Genomic DNA, 6,596 nt, shown 5'->3' with positions numbered 1-6,596 from the left:
TGGTAAAGTCCATTTAAAATTAGAAATTAACGTAAAAATGATGGAAATCGACTGATGTAGAATTTTTAATTAAAATTATAATATGTTGATCGACCAATTTCATGTTTAAGGATATTGAATATTTGTAGATGAAAGGTTGGTAGGATTACAGAATCATTGATAAAGATTAATTCACGTGTTTTATAAATGAGGACAGAGGATAAAAGATTGAAAATTACTGTAGATATCAGTATTAAAATTGATAATCTGTAACAGGGATTTCAAGTTTTGCAAAGAAAACAGAAACTGAAATTCTAATCAACTCTAATCTCTGAAACAAAAATCTAGAAACTGAAAATTGAATTTAATATCTTTCGACACCAAGTAAATTGGTAAAGATTTCCATATATAAATAGCAACAGAAATCTTGTAAAGTCTCTCTTATAAAAATAGACAAAATTTAAAAAATTACAAAAGGATAAAAAAAGATTGTCATAAATATATAAAATGGACTGTCGAAAATATTCAAATTACTTATAAAAAAACTATAATAAATCAGGTGAAGTTCTTGTTAATCGACTTGTAGTCGAACCTCCGTCCCTCCACAAATAAAAATATACAAATTCTACTTTATATCCTCCTAAAAATTGCCAAAGAACCCCGCAAGAGTTACGAAACCCATAAAAACGTCTTATCCGATTCGCCTTCAACTTTCTTCGCTCCCGACATCCTTAATCCCGTCTTGACCTTCAGCCGTTCTCGTTCTGATATCGAGTTCCCTTTAAAGTTGCTCGGTCGAGAAGAGACACCTGCGAGTGAGGAAATTCGGTAACGAAGCTCGGCTCACCGAATACCTATGTATATCGATTGACGATTGGTATCGCGAGTATAGAACGAGAATGAATATGCGAAGGTCGAATCAGGTCTTCCACGTCAGCGGAAGTCGAGTTTCTTTCCCCCAGTAATTTTTATTAAAGTAAGAAGAAGCTGTGACGATTGGAATGAATTATAGCATTGGATAGTCAAATTTTAACTTTGATTTGGTTCGACTGCCACAATTCTAAATACGATCGATTTATTAATAAATATTTGCGTCTATAATGGATATAATGTCAATATTGTACAAATTAGAGACAAATTTGTGGTAGAAATTTATACACGAAGATCATCAATTTGACCAATATTATTTTCTAAATAATATTACTAATATTACTAAATATTTATATGTCTGTAGCAAATATATATACGCGGGATCGTATAAGATGTATATAATATGAAAAATATGTAGAACGTTCAAAATAAAATACTCGTTATGATATTTTAAGAAAGAACACAAAAAGAAAAGAAACACTTTTAATATTTAATAATAACCATTGAAATTTATTTCATTTTAGAGTTTGGAATGTTGGAACAGAATTCAATTAGGTACAAATACCTGGAGCATATTTCAAAGGACGTCTTTTGTTGTTAATTAAACTTTATCAATCGCATCGATCTGATTTCAACGAATTTTATTCTCGCGTACATTCAAACCGTATATTAAATTTCGGAAGAGTGGAAGACTATTAAAATTTAACTTACTAAATTTCCTGCTACCAAATTCTAGATCTCCGTTTCACAGAAAAATTAAGAAATATACAAGAATATTAAATCTATTTAATATTGGACCTATGGCTCTCGTCCTTCGCGTTTTATTTTAAGTTAAGTCAAAATTATTAATCCAGCAACTTGGAAGGAAGTCTCGTCTTCTTCACGAGTGTTGTCCTCGATGATTTGTAACGATAATTAATGCATCGTACTTGTTAATTAAACGCGGTCCATAATTTATCTCTGACCTCCCAGCGAAACGGAGGTAATCAAGTTGATCAACCATGAAAGGTGAATCGTGTTTACGCGTCTGGAGGCCACGATGCTACCATGTGTTTATCTAGCACGCAATACATACGTGCGATCGATCCAGTAGTGACCAAGCCGAGATTCGTTAATAGGACCAACGTTAAACTGAATTATCGAGTCGCAAATGAAATTTATCGGCAAACTGTTGGGCGTGATTTGTAACATTGTAATTATTCTATACACAGGTAAAATCTGTAAATGAATTAACACGTGCACTACACGTATCACAAGGCGTTCAAAAAAAGGGAAAAAGGAGGCTCGTTTCTGCTGGAGCTCTTGAATCTGCAGGATTCAAAGATAGATACGAATAGCTTGCTGCTTCTATTCTCTTCCTTCTTATCATTTCTCTCCTTAGGCGTTTAAATTTCAAAAACATTTTCCTAAATAAATAATTGGGCGACGTACGTATTTTTAATAACAGAACTATGCCAATAACAGAACGATATAGAAATCGAAATATTCTAAGTTGTATCAGATGTTAAATTATTTTGCGAAAAATATTCTTCGCAGTTGATCACAAGAATAAAGGTCCCTCCAAGCCGACTTTTGCTTTTCCCGCATCTTCTATTACGTTCGCCGCACAACGATGTTGTGCAAAGAGAAAATATTGACACAGTAGTCACACTTCTATATTACTGCGTAATATATTATCTCCGCATTTCTCAACAGGAAATCTCAACAAAGGAAGCTTTTCCTAGTATTAAATTACGTAAACAAAAGGAAACAAAGAAAAGATAAAGGATGAGGACAGAAAATATGTGCAATTTTTTTCAGTATTCTGTACCACAGGTCTAAAGTCACGAGCTTGCAAATCCAATTCCTAATAACTCAGACTCTAAAACTCAAGTCGTAAACTTCCAACGATGCTCGAGCTTTTACACCCTAAGCATCAACCGTTGGTTCCAAATTTAAGATTCCAGATCTCAAACCCGTCCAAGCCTAGGACCTTAAATTCTCAACTCTGTGGACCTTAAATTCTCAATATTATGAAAACTTGGCTACTTGATCAAATAACTTTCAAACATTTTGTAATAATAATTTTTATCTCGGAACTTTGAAAAATCTTACGCATACTGTAGTATATTCTGAACAATGTTTAATCGCATTGAAGAGTTTTTGATCGGTGTGTGATTGACTGGAAGCATTCATTGGAAAACGAGACACTTATACATCGATACAATCGGATACTTGATTAAAGTAACACACAGTAGCTGAAGAGGTATTGTATGCATGCACCGTATTTATTATAGCGTTTACATAATAATGAATTAGATGATTTACCAGTATTCTTACATGACAAGAAAAATTCAATATGAAAACGAGATATAGAAGCTGATAAAAAGAACTACTTCATTAGAAGATAATGGGACGTGCATATACTTTTTATAGTCACTGCAGACAATAAACCAGTTGCTTATCTATTTCGATCGCTCAAACATATTCTCTATGATGGAACATGTTGTCTACGAATATTGCAATGGACCAAGCAGGATGTACGATACAATTTCGTAGGGAAACAGGAAAGGAGAAAAAGGAGAAACAATCGGACCAAACGGAGGTGGTGATAACAGCGAGAGCGATGAAAAAAAGCGTGAAGTATCACAAAAAGGGGCGAATAAAAGATGAGAATAAAAATAGAGCGACAAAGAGAGGTAGATGGAAAGAAATACGCAGGGATGGGAAGATAGATAGACGTAGAAGGGGTGAAGGGTAACAAACGAATGGCAAAGTTGGCCTTGATCGAAACTCGGCCGCATCCAAGCGGAAGCTTCATCCCCTATCAAGCGACCCCTGGTCTCTGTAAATCCGTGTACTTTTCTGCTTCCCATTCGCAGAATCTCTATCGTGTTCGCCACCCCAGTTCCAGCTTTTCGACTGTGAAAAAAAGCCTGTTTACTTCATTCTGTTCCTGCTTTTTTGAAAGAGTTTTTGCTTTCGTCTGCGATAACGGCAACGATTGTCTCGCGAGGCTGTGTTGGCTTCGAAAAAAAAAAAAAAAAAAAAGAAAAGAAAAAAGAGAAAAAGGGGGTCGACTGTGGACGCTTTTCTCTTGGTTTGATTAAATTCGAGCCGTCAGATCGATAGATCGCATATTTTCTTCTGTGCCAGTGCGTCTTTGCTTCGAAGATTGAATAGACCTTCGCGAGAGTTTAATGATTTCCTTTCGCGACTCCAACAGAGCGTATCTGCTCTCCACTGGTCTATTATCCTGCACAACTCTCGAATGGCCACTATCTGGCGTGCATTTCCAACATTCGATGAGCCGGAAATTGCAAGATCGTGACGAAAGTCCATAAATTGTAATCGCTTACCGCACATTCTTATTATATTTATCACTGAAACTGCTAAATCAGTCAAAATGGCCGATATCGCAATTTTTGTGTTTACAATAATTATACTAAAAATATATAGCTTCCACTCATACATATTTGTTTATTTTCGGCATATTGCTTTAACATTGACTGGCTGTATGCAATATATCTCGGTATTAAAGGTAGACAGCGTTGATCCCAGTGTTGAAACTAATTTATGTTAAAACTACGGATAGATCTCGATGTGAATCTGATGTCAGTTTGTATTTTTATATCAGCATTTTCAGAAAAAGATTTTGTAAAAATATGTGCTAAATTTATTTATTATCTAGAGGTTATTCTACCAGGGATAAAAAATATAACGTGTTATTTAAAAAAAATACGAAGGTGATCTTGAAGTTTCCAAGAGCCTACACCCACGAAAAAATTATCCCTCGATACAATAGAATTTTTATAAATAAAGTCTTCTCATATTTCTGAAAATACCAGAACTAATTAAAGGGATCAAAATCGATGATCCACAATACTATACTATTTAAAGACCATAGGGAAAACATAAGTCTATTTTTCTTTCCTTCATTTCTCTACTTTTGTATCATTTGTTGACTAAGAAGAAGTATTCTAATATAAAACAGTTGAAGAAGGGTATAACCTGATAAATTCGAAGAAATAAAAAAATAAAAAAATTGTGGTAAGTCCACAAGGTTTTTTAAAAGACGAATACATCAGTTTACTTGTTAAGTTAATTTAACTAATCCTTTACCATATGATTTAATTGAGATTGGCTCAATATTATATACTTTGCGTTATTACTAGTTATTACCATTACCATAAACTGTACAAAGATAACTTGCAACATCATCTCCCAGATATTATTAAAAATAAATAATAAATAAATTCGTGGAAGAAAATATAATATTTCAATAAGACCGCAAGCCACAACACACAGCTAAAAACGTACAGAATTGGTTGAAAACGCAAAAATGTTTGGTTTTGCATTGACCTGTACAAAGCCCAGACCTCAACTCCATAGAGAATCTATGAGGATTATTAAAAAGACGAATGCGTGATTCGCATGATTCATCGCCATCATCAATTATGGAATTGCATAATAGAATTCAGGAACAATGGGAACAAATACCTTTGGATTATTATCAAATTCTTGTAGAGAGTATTGCAAGACGTATTAATGCTATTTTATAAGCAAAAAAGTTGTGGACGAAATATTAATACTGTAAATATTAAAGCTGAAGTATTGGACTTTTGATAAGGTGATGTAAAAATGAGTTAAACAATTCTTCTTGCTACAGATAAATAAAGAAGATTTGCACTGTAAAATAATTTTTTACACTTTCCTAAACATGACAATTATATGTGTTATGTTTATTTTCCATATTCCTTATTGTTTATGATACTAAATAATAATTTACAGAAAAACTGTTACTATTGGCTCAGTTTTGCTCCTTACTGCATATCAAGACGATAAATTATAATTGGACTTTTCGATGAGGAAATTTTCGTTGCCAAAAGAAAAATCGAACATCGATTTTTTGGTAGCTATTAAAAGATTTCGAGGGCGTATCAAATCGAGTAATGTTCTCTTTGCATCGTCTTCGAAGAAAATACACTGTTATAAACCTTTGACATATTTCGAGGATACATATAGATGTGTATCATCGAAAAATCTGGAGTAGTTGGCTCGGCACCAAATTACTGATGACACCTTACTCACACGAGTACCGATTTCTGTCTAATCAGCGACTCTCGATCATCAGGCTAAATGGTCCGAGCTATCTGCTACGAGAGCGATCTCGAAAACTTTAAATTACACTGTCAACTTCAAAACTTGATAATTCGTCGATAGCACATATTATCTATTATTCAAATTATCGAAGAAATTTCTAAATCTGCAAAAATGAATGTATTTAAAAGGGCGTAGAAATAATTTCGAGTATGTTTAACTATTTATGAATCGTCAATTTCAATTGTGATAAAGAGTAAAATATAAAACGCCACTTGAGTATAGAAATAGAAGTTCGAAAATATATCAGAAATTCTTCTTCTGTCTTTCTAGAAATTTTAAAACGAATAAACTAAATTTATTTAATCTGATTTCCTACATTTATGTATCACAACACATCGATTCTGTGCTAAATTAATTATCCATCATTTATATATTAAATAGAGCATAATAATCATGTTCTATTTTCTTATCTTTTTATGTCCATATTCTCCTATGTTTATAATATTTTTAATTCATACGCATGTCGTAAGAAACTGAAAGAATTTTTCATATCTTGAACCTGAGTAGCAAAAGTTATATGCGAGCACTTCTGAATAACAAAATATTCATATCGTACATAGAATATTCACGTCCGCATAATATCATATAAAACGCAATCGAACAAA

Source organism: Bombus pascuorum, chromosome 1 (assembly GCF_905332965.1).
Source record: "Bombus pascuorum chromosome 1, iyBomPasc1.1, whole genome shotgun sequence".
Taxonomy (NCBI): domain Eukaryota; kingdom Metazoa; phylum Arthropoda; class Insecta; order Hymenoptera; family Apidae; genus Bombus; species Bombus pascuorum.
This window is presented reverse-complemented; position numbering follows the sequence as displayed.